Here is a 16,998-nt window from a genome sequence, read left to right as displayed (position 1 = left end):
ATTTAATTTTCACTGGAAATATATGTAAATATGTGTGTGTACATACATAAAATCAACTCCTATTACTAAAACTCACATTACTAAATTGATTAAGAGGACATGAATTTTCCTTATTGTATCTAAATGTTAGTTTGTAGGAAAATTTGATATATTATGTGTTTCTAAATTCAAATATCCTTTTAAAAAATGTTTTGGGATTTTCTAAAGGATCTATTCCTTTTTCTTATCTTGGGTTGCCCCTCTTTTAAGCTCCTAGAAGGGTTCTTTACTCTTCTTTATGGGAATAGTACAATTGATTCAAACAGTTGTGTGGAGTAGCTTGTTATATGGTTTTCACATTTACTCTTGGGCTATAGCTACATTGAAGATGCTTGATACGTGGCTTCAAAAATTCATTTGTATTGGTGATATTGACGAGAGAAAATTATTCACAATATCCTGAAGAAAAAAAAAAAGGTGATCTCCTTTAGAGATGGGTGGCCTTTGAATTAGATCACTATAATTAATCAATAATGTTGCAATTATGAAGCTAATTTGGTCTTTAGCCATTTCAGATGAGCCTTGGGCTTTTTGTGCTATTCTAGATTTCTTAAGGTTGGTACTCCTGGGGAATCCTATATCTTCTCTTCTATTTGGACAGGGATCAAGGATTTTTTTTGGATTGTTAAGGAACATTCGGTTTGGTTAGTTGGAGATCTTATTAACATCTCCTTCTGGTTGGATAATTGGCTTGATGAATCGACAACAATCACTCTAAATATTCTAGAGTTGACTCGAAACTCATTCCAGCCCATGGTGAAGGGCTTAAATAGGAATAAATGTTGGGTGCTTCCTCAAGAGTTCACACTATCTTTTCCTAGCTAGCAGAAGACATTAAATTTTTTATTATTCCTTTAGAGGAGATCATAGATAAACCCATTTGGATCCCCTCAAATTTAGGAAACATGACTTTTAAAGGAGTGTTTTCTTTCTTCCAAACTAACTTGCAATCATTATCTTGGCATAAGATCTTACGTAAAAAAGGAATCTCGCCATCAAAATCCTTTTTGTTTTGGAGATGGATTCATGATTGTTCATCTACGGATGATAATTTGAATGTAGGGTTTTTTTTTTCTTTTGCCTCTATTTGTTATCATTGTGGAGCTATTGTTGATAATGCAAAACAACTATTTCAGGAATGTCCCTTAGCAATGAAGCTTTGGAACTAGCTTAGTCACTTATTGCAATGTAGCAAGTCTTTTTCTTCTGCTATGAACCTGTTTCATACTTGCTGCAATTCAATTAGCTCATAGGTCAAGGATGTGCACGTTTCTTTAGTTGTACACATCATTTAGCTTATTTGGTATAATAGGAACCAAGCTAGGTGTGAAAGTGGCCCTTTTCAGTATGAGCACATTGTCCACAAAGTTATCTCAAAAGGGATGGATTAAGTGCAACATTGATGGTGCAACAAATAGTTGTCTGGGGCCTTGAGCTAGCAGGGGAATTTTTCGTAATTCTAGGGGTGCTTTTTTGGGTTGTTTCTCGCACTCTTTGGATATTTCAATTGCTTTTCATGCTGAGTTGCAAGTTTCATTTTTAGCTATTGAAATAGCACAAGGCAAAGGTCCGGATCAATTATGGTTGAAAGGTGACTCATTGTCATTGCCACAAGTTTTCAAATCTCATCTCCTGGTGCCGTGGAGGTTTCAAAATAGATGGATTAATTGTTTGTCATATACTAAGTGAATCTCTTTCCATAACTCCCATATTTGTGTGAACGAAATTATTGTACGAATAGATAGCGAATCGTGGTTTACATGCACAAGGTATCATATGGTGGGATATAGTCCAAATCTTTTATTGCTAATACTTCTGTTCATGATAAGTTGAATATGCCTAATTATAGGTTTTGCTATTTTTTTTTATTTGGATGGATTTGGTTTTATGTCCTCCTATGTTTGTTGTTATTTCCTTTTTTGATGAACAAATTTGGTTTGCGGGCATATGATTGATTGCCCCTATGGTGCCGACATAATTGGAATGATAGGGTTTTATCATGATGCGTTTGCAATCCTTTGCTTAAAAAAATATCCTCTTTTACATTGATTTTTGAATATGATAATAAAATTATGTATCTATATTCTTTTAATATATCGTCATTGTCATCATCTTTATTATGCTCCTAATGACCTATAATGTTGAGCTTTTCTTGTTAAAAAGTAAGAGAAAATGTTCAAGCATATAACCAAATGTATGACAAAATTATAATTATAAGTATAAAAGGACAACTAATTAAAAAATATATGTTATTTAGAAATACCTAAAGAATTAGTTTGTGGGTTCAATTTGAAATGTGTTCATAAAAAAAGCATGTTTAGAGCAAAATGCATAATACTCCTTTAAACAATCGGACATTTGAATATCAATTGAAAGGAAAAAAATTATGTCATCTCTATTGTCTTTTGTTCATTCCTCTTGTATGCACCATACGATGGAATATAAAAAAGAAAAGAAAAAGAACTCCGTATTGAGATATGGACAAAAGGAGTGTTGATGTTTATGTTGTCATGAACCAACTATCACAAAATAAAATAAAGCACTAAGTGAAGGGACATGAATAATTTAAAATTACATTTTTAATATCATTGTGGTAGTTCCTCTGCCAAATAGATGTAGAAATGTCCCATAGCTCCAGTACGAAACTCATTTTTATATCTAGATTCTAGAGTCAAAATTTCACCATCATGAATCTTGATTGAACCCGGTTGTGGATAACAAACAGACATTCCAATGAGATAACCTTTCTCATTTCCAGCCTCTTTTCCTGTTCCATATTTTGGTGTTGATGTACATAAAGTCCTTCCATCCTAAATGGTAGGAGAACATAAATTTTAGAGTTGAAGATGCATTGTTATATATGACCTTTTACAATGATATGAAATTAGAAAATTTATTGAATAAAAAGTCATTCACAAAAAGTTTCACAAAATTAATACGTAACTAATAACAAATGGTTTATAAGAATGGCGAAAAATATTGTTCATCACCTGTCCATATAAAGTTGCATTTACAACACCTGAATGCATATGAGCAGTGCCATAAATTAGATAACCTCCATTTTCCATTGGGATGTTTGCTTTTTGGACATGAGGAGAATCACCACCACCACCAGCTGGAATGGTATACTCTGCCTGCAAGGAATTAAGATTTACTTTTGTTCACTCACTCTAATAAGATTGAAAAGTATATTGTTTTATCATAAAGTACTGTCTTGAAAAACTTATCTACCAGACAATCATGAAGTATTTTGGAACCATTTGACCTCACTTTGTCGGTGGAATCAAGTATGTAAACCTTAACTGGTATTTGGTATATGTTCCAATCAACCCAACTAATTTTGTATCTTAAGGAAACCATTCTCCTTGAACCTTGAAAACCCTCTATTTGCTTGCATTGTAAGTTGTCCTGACAACAAAAGAGACCTCCTTTATAATTTGTAGTCAATCTTTGGTTATGTATATCCCTTGTGACATTATAAAAGTCCTTCGGGAGATTCATATGGTCACATCTACATTGAGTGCAAGCTTTCTTATCTTGTGCACCACGTGTATCAATGACCATGATGTTGAGCAACCATTTCTCCTCATATCCATTTTTAATTTTTGTTGGGTTACCTTGTTCTATAGCAAAAGGATCGGGAATTTTTGAGGTTGTTCCTCGTGATTCTACTCCAAATCCCCAATAATGTGGAAGAATGCCACCATTACATGTGCCTTCGTTTCTTTGGAAAAAAGCATCCTCAGGACGACGAAGCTTAGGATTAGGTGACATGGTAATATTTTGGTGGTACTTTATTGCAAACCAATGATGAAGGTATGTTTCATACGAAGGTATAGAGTTCCCTTCTTGGTCAACTAGTTCCGCATCAAAACTCTTAATTCCAACATGACCTCTTGGAAACTTTATATTCTCAAATGTTTTTGTTGCAATTGATCCTGGTCCCATTTCAAAACTCCCAGTTACAAAAATAGCTGTCTTGATATGATTTTCAGGCTTTTGATATAGTGAATATGATGTACTTGGTAGCAACAATAGTATTGAGAATGAAAGTATCATTGCATTAGAGATAAACTCCATGTTAACCTGAACATAAACAAGTAGTGTCACAAAATTAGTAATGAATTGTCTATGATGTTATTCATTTAAGGTAAGCTCAATTACATATAATTCAAACACATGATTAAAAGATTAGGTAGATTGATAAGTAAGTATGAAAAAAAAGTATATTGCTTACCATATGAGAAGAAGACAAAGGATTGATCATGATGAAGATGTGGTCTTTGTTGAAAATTAAAGCAATTGTTTAGATAAATTGGTGTACATACGATGGTCTTGTATGGTGCTTTTATAATAGAAGATTTTGTAGCAATATAACTGGCACAACTAAATGTAGATTTAATACACACGTAAAATGTTTATTTCCATTTGTCGCTAAAGCATGTGTTTGCAATCTACAGGTAATGATTTGAACAAAATTTGTTAATAATTGTTAGTGACTTTTATGAAACTACAAATCATTAAGCAACTGTTTAGATCTATTTATGGGTACAATAATTGGTGTCAATTGATACTTTATGTAAGAATTAGTTTCTATAATAATTTTAATCCCTCTTCATGGTAAACTTTTGTTTTAGTTTTTTGTTTCTTTTAATTATAAATCCAAAGGTGGGGGAATGTGTATACATTACTTATTAACCAACAAATTAAACTCCTTTAAAGCACGAAATTAGTTATCTCACAATATTATGCAGTGTCTTTAATACACATCTAACATTGAAAAATATTTTATTCATTAAAATTTTCACTAACATATCTACTTGTAAGAATACATAATTTGGAAAATGAGATTCTCACTCTCCCCATTTTCTCTATTAGATATTCTCAATATTTCAGCTCTTTTTCTTTTCAATATCTTTTTCTCTAAATTAAATTTCAATATTAAATTTTCAATAATTACAAGTAATCTTATATTGCAATTTAAATCCCAAACTTAACCCATATAATTAAATATGTTTATTGCAATTTTCTAATTACAATATAACTTATATTAGAAAATATTTACTTATTTTAAATTTTAATTATACATAAATAAGCATTTATGTTATATAATATTGGAGCTAGATTCCTAATTTTGAATTAAACAATAACCCTAATTTAGTTAATTTGAAATTTCAAAATATGTTTATTAAATAACAATAAAAATTTACTAAAATAATTTATAATATATTTTTACCATGAGCACTTAGATTTTTGTGATAGAAAATTGTGACATCCTTTAACATGAAATTTTTTGTGTGTTATTATTGATAATAGTATAATTAATCTCACCGTTTCAAAATAGTAGTCTTTTTAGGTTCATTTTTTCAAAATAGTAATTCTTTTGACTTTATATAGCTATTTTTTTTTATAATACTCTTATATCTAGTTAAGAAGATTAATAAATACTTGCCTTAAAAAAAACACATTTGTCATAAAAATATGTTGGTCGAGGCCTAAAGGATAGAATATATTTGTTATTGGTAGATAGTGGCACAATTAATGCCAATAGTAGTTGAAAAACTAAGGATATTTTTGTCTAAATTTTTATAATTGAATGTTTTCTAATATGTATGCATGACTTGAAAAGACTATTATTTTAAAATAGAGGGAGTGTATATTATATTATATAAAGTATATTTCTAAAAAATAATTATGTATTTGATGATACAATTTCTAAACTTAATGAAAATATTTTTTTCCAACGAATATTATAGTCCCTTCATCCCCTTTTTTAAGAGATTATTTAGATATTTCCTTATTCATTTTCATATGACTCTGTTCTAATTGGTCGTTGCATGAATTATATTTTATCAAAATAACCTTAATTATTTTAGTGCATGTATCATAAATGCTACCGATTGTCTCTTTCTCTCTCTTATGATTGAAAAAAGAAAGAGTTTAATTATAAGAATTAAAAGATCACTACTAATATTCTCTCTCCATATACATTAATTATTTAAGGGTTTCTTAAAAATAATATTACAATTACAAACAAATTTATTGCTTAAATTAAATTAACCAACTTTCTTAAAATGCATAAAATAATTAATGTTTTATAATTAGTATTGTTACCCGTATAATGTAACATTGTGATTTTTCTAATTCATGATAAAGTGATTCAAAATAATTATAAGAGTTAGTATAATTTAATTTCAAAGAATAATTAATAAATATGTGAAATTTTTGTGTGTAAGATTCAATAGAAAATTTTATTAGAAACAAAATTGAGTTATACACTACCAGTTTAAGAATACACAACAGTGAGAACAATTAAAAAGAAAAAAATTGATTAGCACTTGTTTTACGGTCAAAGAAAAACCACAGAAAATGTGGCATTTGCTACACTCAATTTCATTCACTTGATTTTATAATAAATGTGTTACAAGAGGTGTGCTATGCAAATAGATGTAATAAAAATATTATAACTTTATTGCTAAGAGACAAAAATTAGATGGTGCAATAAAAGAGATGCCACCATGCAACATGTGTACAATTGTTGGATGCAGTCATGATAGTCATGATAGTCCATGTGCAATGTGGAGCAACTTGCAAGGGAGGTACAGGTGTAAATGTTTTAGGCAATGATAGATTTCTATATATATATATATATATATATATATATATATATATATATATATATATATATATATATATATATATATATATATAGGCTTATAAATTACGGAAGCAAACCACATCTTCTTACTTATTCTTGTATTATTCTGTTATGTACGATGAAGTCCACAGTACCTCTTCTCCTTCATATTTCTTCTTCTTTCACTTCTCAAAATACATACACTTCCAATTTCATAATTATAAGTTCAAGGAGTATTCCAAAGCTAAAAGCATGTAATTCTTTTCTTCGCTTGATCTATACTATTGGTAAGTTATTCTTATTCTTTCTTTTCCCTTTCCCTTATATAATCTGGACATTTTCCTTTCTCCTAACCATTTCTATTTTCTATGTTGTTCATGGGAATGGTTTGTTGCTAAATTAATGATGATTTATTCAAGACCCTATCCAAAGTGATAAATTTCTTCACCTATCACTCATCTAAACCTCTATCTTTTAGCATCTCTTTGAGGTAAGGGAGCTGACTCTTTGTTTGTCTACTTTACATTGGTTGCTTAGTGTAAATAGGAAAATATTGAGTGTTGTTGTTTTGGTGATAGAAGATATGATCTTAATATGTTTTCGCAAGGAAAAAGAGAAAAAGAAAATGCATACTGGAGTTGGTGAGATCATTATGCGCATAGGGAAAAAAAATTAGCGTGAAGTTTGGATCTTATGATACCCGAAATGGAAGCTAAGCTATATAAGTCTATACATGCTTATTGTTTTTACATGTTAAAGTAGAAAGATTATTATAGATATATATTATGCCTATTCTTGCAAAGTTATAAAGTACCAACCGTGAATCATTTGAGATTTTGATATCATTGTATGAGTAGAATTGTGAGCCATATAGGCACTGTTTGAGTCCTATTGAATGGGTTCAAAACAGATAACGAAGTTAGAAGGGATAAAATACTTAACTTTCCATAGGTAGATAAAGAAAAAGAATTTAAACTAAGAACTCAAGTTTAGATATTATGATAAAGAAAAAGAATTTAAACTGAGAACTTAAGTTTAGATATTAAGGTAATTATTTGAATGAGTTATAAACGGTATAAAAATAATAATAAATAAATAAATTGTCTAAAAACCTATTCTTAAAGAGTGTGGAACCGTTACACAACATCACTCTACCTTAGGCACTATAAGAAGAAAAAGTAAAAGAAAACTGAATTTTTTTCTCTCTAAATAGAATGATGATAATTACCATTAAATAATAAGTTTAACGATTGGAAAAACAGGAATCATGCTCAAAATAGATAGACATATTGTTTAAAGTTTAAAACGTTTCCTTTTATGATAGCTCTTTTTAAGTGACTATATAGGAAAAAGGAGAACTTTGTAAGTAAGAATAGTCCTAATAAAATCTAGAGAAAGTGACCGGATATGTTCTAGGAAAAAAAGGAAAAGAAATTATTATTGACAAATATGTGAATTATGTATTTAAAATATTCTAGAATAGTCTACAATAGGCTTTAAAAAAATGGCGAAGTAAATTATTTTAATTATCATTTTTAAGTTTCATTTTAATGGAATTTTCTAATATTTATTTAATAAATCAATTAGTAGATTATTTGACATTTTAAATTCTTAAGCAACATAGATAATATAATAATTTTAGGATTTAATATCCTTGATGAATAAGATAATAATTAGTAGCTGTCTCTTAGACAAAAACATATTAGCATATATTGTTCAACATTTTTAGTAGTGTAAAAAATGTGAGACAAATAGTTATTGAAAAATCCTAAAGGATTTTTGTTATTCAAGGCCTTGAGAATAAGGTGATAATTTTGCTTAGTATTATGTGGAGAGGCCCAACCCATGAGAGGTGGCTGGCATACCTTTGAATATGTCTAATCCACATAAGGGAAATCTAAGCAATGGAGTTAAATATATTATTGAGTAGCATGTGTGAGTTGTCGAGGAACGCCTACAAAGCGTTGGGAAGGCTAGTGGTGGTACCATTGGTATCCTTGAGGATATACAGATGTGTGAATCCACATGAAGCCGGAGCCGTTACAAACTCCATGTTGTGGTGGTGATCCCCACACACATATTTCCTAACGAAGCCCCAATTGCTCTGAGATCATATCTAGTGTCACCCCAATGGTTTATATTTGACATGTGTCATTTTGTGGATTCGCCCTGTTGCTGCCGCTACACCATGCTTAAGAGACACGTCAAACGGATTCGTCCACATGTTGGAGATCTCCATGGAGTTAAGTCTACATATATGGCATGACTATTATTGTAGAAGTATATGCTTTATAAACTTGTCTATTTTCTTTATTGAATATTAAGGTTTCATATTTTAGATGTATGAGTTATTAAGTGTAGGTTTTCATAATTTTATGAGCTTACCCACTACAAGAAAATAGGATTTTAACATCGATTATTAAGGACTTGCAACATCGATTATCAAGCGATGTTGAAAGTACCAATGTTGAAAGTAATATCGTTAACATCGGTTTTCCAAAACCGATGTTGAGATAAAAATGACAACATTCGTTTTTCAAAAAATTGAAGTTATATAGTAAGAATTATAAAAAAAATGTCAAATATCTTCATATTAACATCGGTTTTTACAAAAACTGGTGTTAACTTATACATATAATATCGGTTTTTGCAAAAACCAATGTTGTATTTGTATATTAACATCGGTTTTTGTAAAAACGATTTTGGTTGTCATCCAACAACATCGGTTTTTACTAAAAATCGATGTTGTTTTCTGATAACCAACATCGGCTTGTGGTAAAAATTGATGTTGTATGTTCAACAATAACATCGATTTTCTAGAAACTGATGTTGTGAGAGCATGTTAACATCGGTTTTTGAGAAAACTGATGTTGTTTCTAAACATCAACATCGGTTTTTAGTAAAAATCGTTGTTGTTTTTTTAGATTTTTTCAATGTTTTTACTATTTTTTTAGTTACCCCAAATTAACCTGCAAATTTGAAAGCAAAACCACAACAGATAATTTTTAGTCTGTTTTTAAACAATTTTTAGCAGAAATTCCTTAAAAATTGAATATTTACTATGAATTAAAAAAATATTTAATGTGCATATAACATGAATTGTAAAAAATGTAAATAAGTACACTACAATTGCAAAACTACTTAAACACTAATTGTTTCATTTTTAACTTTTAAATAGTAGCTTGCCTGTTGGATGCGAAGCGCCTCCAATCTCTTTGGTTTCAATGGTCTAACATCATAGAAATATGGCATGATATAATAAAACATAAGTTAATAATATATAATACCCATTATAACAAAATGAAATACATTTGAATTAAACAATTACCATTTTCCAATTATTCTTGAAACTTCCTAAGATTATAGTTGACATCCGGTGCATGATGTAATACTCGCATGCAGTACTTCCTTTTTTTCTATTACACTAAATACATTATGAAATTTAGATATTCAATGTTAATTTCAAATTAGTCTACACAGTATTAAAATATAACTAGAAGCATTGTTTAAATGGCTTACTTTAACAACAATCCACCTAGCAGTAGCCTTGGATTTACTTTGTGGAGTATCGTCAAATCCTTTCAAAGCATTGTTCAATACAAACATGGATGTGAATTGCACAATTAAAATATTGATGTTCCCAACTAATGCTAATGTAAATGTATTGAAAAATATAACTGACCTGATAATAATTCCTTTCAGGAAGTCTAGCCTATTATGCAACGAACAAAACCAGATGACAACATTTTCCTTTGTGCTGACATGAGTAGCTGAACGACCATCCACAGGCTCAGGAGGTAGTGCGAGTACCTGAGATTGCATCTACGATTGAAATTGGGATTGCATCTGGCTAAAGGACAACATTACTTGTCGAGTCACTTTTTCTGTGATCGACTCCTCCAGCTGGTCCCTGATTTTTTGCGTCAACTGCTCCATGTCTTTCGGAGCCATGGACGAAGATGTGTGGGAGGTCCTTGGAGTCGGTCCAAAGTATTGTTTGATCGTGACATTGGCTCCAGCAGCACGCACACGACCAGGGTGTTCTGGTCGGCCAATGACAATAATCAGTACATCTTAACGTCCATGGGCGACAAAGGAATCCTGTGAGGCCTGTTCCTCCATGGAATCCTGTGAGGCCTGTTCCTCCATGGAATCCTATAAGGAACACATTTATTTGTTTACTCAATCAAACAATAAACATAAATAATTGCAATTGACAATTGAAAGTGACTTCCAATCTTGTTAGCAATTTCCTTTGCCGCCTCAAACATCATTTGGTCAGTTTTCTTGGTGTAAGTCATTTTCCACTTCACGTGTCGTCTGATGGAAGATGACACATTGGTTACTTCCTAACCTGTATTTTTTATTTCCATATATCATGAAATTCTATTGACAATTGCCTTTATGAAATGCAAAAAATTTACATCTTTTTTCTGAATAAATTAATAAAGTATTTTTGAATCTTTCTATAAACATTGTTAAATGGACTTGCAGTGATAGTCAATTAACACAAATGGACACAAATTGAAAGGAGGATTGCGGATTGGTGACAGAAAATTAAGCTAAAGATGAAAATTGGCTACTAAATTTAATTAAGTGCTAATCACAATATTGTTAACTTAATGACTTGCTGATATTAATTTATGACATCTAGAAATAATTTAGTACAACTCAATTTTTTTAAAACACTAGAAAAGCTTCCTTGATTGTGCATTTTGAAATTGAATTTAAATAATATTATTTTAATCAACGACGTTTAAACTAATTAAATTTTTGAAGGATCTTTGTTATAACTAATGACGACTAACTATCATTATTCTTGCTATTTTCTTGACTTTTATCTTTCACTTTTGTAGTATAATCTTATATTATCAAATCATAAGTCTAGATAAAATTCGATGGAATTTTCAATTGAAACTCCTAAAAAAAATAACATTTATTTAATTATGTTTTACGAGAATAAATTTAATTTTCACTGGAAATATGTGTAAATATGTGTGTGTACATACATAAAATACTCTCCTATTACTAAAACTCCTATTACTAAATTGATTAAGAGGACATGAATTTTCCTTATTATATCTAAATGTTAGTTTGTAGGAAAATTTGATATATTATGTGTTTCTAAATTCAAATATCCTTTTAAAAAATGTTTTGGGATTTTCTAAAGGATCTATTCCTTTTTATTATCTTGGTTTGCCCCTCTTTTAAGCTCCTGGAAGGGTTCTTTACTCTTCTTTATGGGAAGAGTACGATTGATTAAAACAGTTGTGTGGAGTAGGTTGTTATATAGTTTTCACATTTACTCTTGGCCTATAGCTACATTGAAGATGCTTGATATGTGGCTTCAAAATTTCATTTGTATTGGTGATATTGATGAGAGAAAATTATTCACAGTATCCTGAAAAAAAAAAAGGTGATCTCCTTTAGAGATGGGTGGCCTTTGAATTAGATCACTAAAGTTAATCAATAATGTTGCAATTATGAAGCTAATTTGGTCTTTAGCCACTTCAGATGAGCCTTGGGCTTTTTGTGCTATTCTAGATTTCTTAAGGTTGGTACTCCTGGGGAATCCTATATCTTCTCTTCTATTTGGACAGGGATCAAGGATTTTTTTTGGATTGTTATGGAACATTCGGTTTGGTTAGTTGGAGATCTTATTAACATCTCCTTCTGGCTAGATAATTGGCTTGATGAACCGACAACAATCACTCAAAATATTCTAGAGTTGACTCGAAACTCATTCCAGCCCATGGTGAAGGGTTTAAATAGGAATAAATGTTGGGTGCTTCCTCAAGAGTTCACACTATCTTTTCCTAGCTAGCGGAAGACATTAAATTTTTTATTATTCCTTTAGAGGAGATCATAGATAAACCCATTTGGATCCCCTCAAATTTAGGAAACATGACTTTTAAAGGAGTGTTTTCTTTCTTCCAAACTAACTTGCAGTCATTATCTTGGCATAAGATCTTACGTAAAAAAGGAATCTCACCATCAAAATCCTTTTTGTTTTGGAGATGGATTCATGATTGTTCATCTACGGATGATAATTTGAACGTAGGGTTTTTTTTTTCTTTTGCCTCTATTTGTTATCACTGTGGAGCTATTGTTGATAATGCAAAACAACTATTTCAGGAATGTCCCTTAGCAATGAAGCTTTGGAACTAGCTTAGTCACTTATTGCAATGTAGCAAGTCTTTTTCTTCTGCTATGGACCTGTTTCATACTTGCTGCAATTCAATTAGCTCATAGGTCAAGGATGTGCACGTTTCTTTAGTTGTACACATCATTTAGCTTATTTGGTATAGTAGGAACCAAGCTAGGTGTGAAAGTGGCCCTTTTCAGTATGAGCACATTGTCCACAAAGTTATCTCAAAAGGGATGGATTAAGTGCAACATTGATGGTGCAAAAAATAGTTGTCTGGGGCCTTCAGCTAGTGGGGGAATTTTTCGTAATTCTAGGGGTGCTTTTTTGGGTTTTTTCTCGCACTCTTTTGGATATTTCAATTGCTTTTCATGCTGATTTGCAAGTTGCATTTTTAGCTATTGAAATAGCACAAGGCAAAGGTCCGGATCAATTATGGTTGAAAGGTGACTCATTGTCATTGGCACAAGTTTTCAAATCTCATCTCCTGGTGCCGTGGAGGTTTCAAAATAGATGGATTAATTGTTTGTCATATACTAAGTGAATCTCTTTCCATAACTCCCATATTTGTGTGAACGAAATTATTGTACGAATAGATAGCGAATCGTGGTTTACATGCACAAGGTATCATATGGTGGGATATAGTCCAAAGCTTTTATTGCTGATACTTCTGTTCAAGATAAGTTGAATATGCCTAATTATAGGTTTTGCTATTTTTTTTTATTTGCATGGATTTGGTTTTATGTCCTCCTATGTTTGTTGTTATTTCCTTTTTTGATGAACAAATTTGGTTTGCGGGCATATGATTGATTGCCCCTATGGTGCCGACATAATTGGAATGATAGGGTTTTATCATGATGCTTTTGCAATCCTTTGCTTAAAAAAATATCCTCTTTTAAATTGATTTTTGAATATGATAATAAAATTATGTATCTATATTCTTTTAATATATCGTCATTGTCATCATCTTTATTATGCTCCTAATGACCTATAATGTTGATCTTTTCTTGTTAAAAAGTTAGAGAAAATGTTCAAGCATATAACCAAATGTATGACAAAATTATAATTATAAGTATAAAAGGACAACTAATTAAAGAATATATGTTATTTAGAAATACCTAAAGAATTAGTTTGTGGGTTCAATTTGAAATGTGTTCATAAAAAAAGCATGTTTAGAGCAAAATGCATAATACTCCTTTAAACAATCGGACATTTGAATATCAATTGAAAGGAAAAAAATTATGTCATCTCTATTGTCTTTTGTTCATTCCTCTTGTATGCACCATACGATGGAATATAAAAAAGAAAAGAAAAAGAACTCCGTATTGAGATATGGACAAAAGGAGTGTTGATGTTTATGTTGTCATGAACCAACTATCACAAAATAAAATAAAGCACTAAGTGAAGGGACATGAATAATTTAAAATTACATTTTTAATATCATTGTGGTAGTTCCTCTGCCAAATAGATGTAGAAATGTCCCATAGCTCCAGTACGAAACTCATTTTTATATCTAGATTCTAGAGTCAAAATTTCACCATCATGAATCTTGATTGAACCCGGTTGTGGATAACAAACAGACATTCCAATGAGATAACCTTTCTCATTTCCAGCCTCTTTTCCTGTTCCATATTTTGGTGTTGATGTACATAAAGTCCTTCCATCCTAAATGGTAGGAGAACATAAATTTTAGAGTTGAAGATGCATTGTTATATATGACCTTTTACAATGATATGGAATTAGAAAATTTATTGAATAAAAAGTCATTCACAAAAAGTTTCACAAAATTAATACGTAACTAATAACAAATGGTTTATAAGAATGGCGAAAAATATTGTTCATCACCTGTCCATATAAAGTTGCATTTACAACACCTGAATGCATATGAGCAGTGCCATAAATTAGATAACCTCCATTTTCCATTGGGATGTTTGCTTTTTGGACATGAGGAGAATCACCACCACCACCAGCTGGAATGGTATACTCTGCCTGCAAGGAATTAAGATTTACTTTTGTTCACTCACTCTAATAAGATTGAAAAGTATATTGTTTTATCATAAAGTACTGTCTTGAAAAACTTATCTACCAGACAATCATGAAGTATTTTGGAACCATTTGACCTCACTTTGTCGGTGGAATCAAGTATGTAAACCTTAACTGGTATTTGGTATATGTTCCAATCAACCCAACTAATTTTGTATCTTAAGGAAACCATTCTCCTTGAACCTTGAAAACCCTCTATTTGCTTGCATTGTAAGTTGTCCTGACAACAAAAGAGACCTCCTTTATAATTTGTAGTCAATCTTTGGTTATGTATATCCCTTGTGACATTATAAAAGTCCTTCGGGAGATTCATATGGTCACATCTACATTGAGTGCAAGCTTTCTTATCTTGTGCACCACGTGTATCAATGACCATGATGTTGAGCAACCATTTCTCCTCATATCCATTTTTAATTTTTGTTGGGTTACCTTGTTCTATAGCAAAAGGATCGGGAATTTTTGAGGTTGTTCCTCGTGATTCTACTCCAAATCCCCAATAATGTGGAAGAATGCCACCATTACATGTGCCTTCGTTTCTTTGGAAAAAAGCATCCTCAGGACGACGAAGCTTAGGATTAGGTGACATGGTAATATTTTGGTGGTACTTTATTGCAAACCAATGATGAAGGTATGTTTCATACGAAGGTATAGAGTTCCCTTCTTGGTCAACTAGTTCCGCATCAAAACTCTTAATTCCAACATGACCTCTTGGAAACTTTATATTCTCAAATGTTTTTGTTGCAATTGATCCTGGTCCCATTTCAAAACTCCCAGTTACAAAAATAGCTGTCTTGATATGATTTTCAGGCTTTTGATATAGTGAATATGATGTACTTGGTAGCAACAATAGTATTGAGAATGAAAGTATCATTGCATTAGAGATAAACTCCATGTTAACCTGAACATAAACAAGTAGTGTCACAAAATTAGTAATGAATTGTCTATGATGTTATTCATTTAAGGTAAGCTCAATTACATATAATTCAAACACATGATTAAAAGATTAGGTAGATTGATAAGTAAGTATGAAAAAAAAGTATATTGCTTACCATATGAGAAGAAGACAAAGGATTGATCATGATGAAGATGTGGTCTTTGTTGAAAATTAAAGCAATTGTTTAGATAAATTGGTGTACATACGATGGTCTTGTATGGTGCTTTTATAATAGAAGATTTTGTAGCAATATAACTGGCACAACTAAATGTAGATTTAATACACACGTAAAATGTTTATTTCCATTTGTCGCTAAAGCATGTGTTTGCAATCTACAGGTAATGATTTGAACAAAATTTGTTAATAATTGTTAGTGACTTTTATGAAACTACAAATCATTAAGCAACTGTTTAGATCTATTTATGGGTACAATAATTGGTGCCAATTGATACTTTATGTAAGAATTAGTTTCTATAATAATTTTAATCCCTCTTCATGGTAAACTTTTGTTTTAGTTTTTTGTTTCTTTTAATTATAAATCCAAAGGTGGGGGAATGTGTATACATTTCTTATTAACCAACAAATTAAACTCCTTTAAAGCACGAAATTAGTTATCTCACAATATTATGCAGTGTCTTTAATACACATCTAACATTGAAAAATATTTTATTCATTAAAATTTTCACTAACATATCTACTTGTAAGAATACATAATTTGGAAAATGAGATTCTCACTCTCCCCATTTTCTCTATTAGATATTCTCAATATTTCAGCTCTTTTTCTTTTCAATATCTTTTTCTCTAAATTAAATTTCAATATTAAATTTTCAATAATTACAAGTAATCTTATATTGCAATTTAAATCCCAAACTTAACCCATATAATTAAATATGTTTATTGCAATTTTCTGATTACAATATAACTTATATTAGAAAATATTTACTTATTTTAAATTTTAATTATACATAAATAAGCATTTATGTTATATAATATTGGAGCTAGATTCCTAATTTTGAATTAAACAATAACCCTAATTTAGTTAATTTGAAATTTCAAAATATGTTTATTAAATAACAATAAAAATTTACTAAAATAATTTATAATATATTTTTACCATGAGCACTTAGATTTTTGTGATAGAAAATTGTGACATCCTTTAACATGAAATTTTTTGTGTGTTATTATTGATAATAGTATAAT

At 30.5% G+C, this 16,998-nt stretch overlaps 2 non-coding genes across 2 annotated transcripts; both read right to left on the bottom strand.

Annotated features, from left to right (window-relative positions):
- Positions 1–2,624: 2,624 nt before the first annotated feature.
- LOC106798645 (uncharacterized) lies at positions 2,625–4,119 on the bottom strand. The gene is made up of 3 exons (XR_005891018.1): positions 3,271–4,119; positions 3,030–3,169; positions 2,625–2,849 (listed from the first exon to the last, which is right to left on the bottom strand). It is a non-coding gene; the product is annotated as an uncharacterized protein (transcript).
- A 10,142-nt stretch (positions 4,120–14,261) lies between these two features.
- LOC100808036 (uncharacterized) lies at positions 14,262–15,756 on the bottom strand. Its single transcript, XR_005891017.1, has 3 exons — positions 14,908–15,756; positions 14,667–14,806; positions 14,262–14,486 (listed from the first exon to the last, which is right to left on the bottom strand). It is a non-coding gene; the product is annotated as an uncharacterized protein (transcript).
- Positions 15,757–16,998: the final 1,242 nt, after the last annotated feature.

Source organism: Glycine max, chromosome 4 (genome assembly GCF_000004515.6).
Source record: "Glycine max cultivar Williams 82 chromosome 4, Glycine_max_v4.0, whole genome shotgun sequence".
Lineage (NCBI taxonomy): Eukaryota > Viridiplantae > Streptophyta > Magnoliopsida > Fabales > Fabaceae > Glycine > Glycine max.
This window is presented reverse-complemented; position numbering and strand designations above follow the sequence as displayed.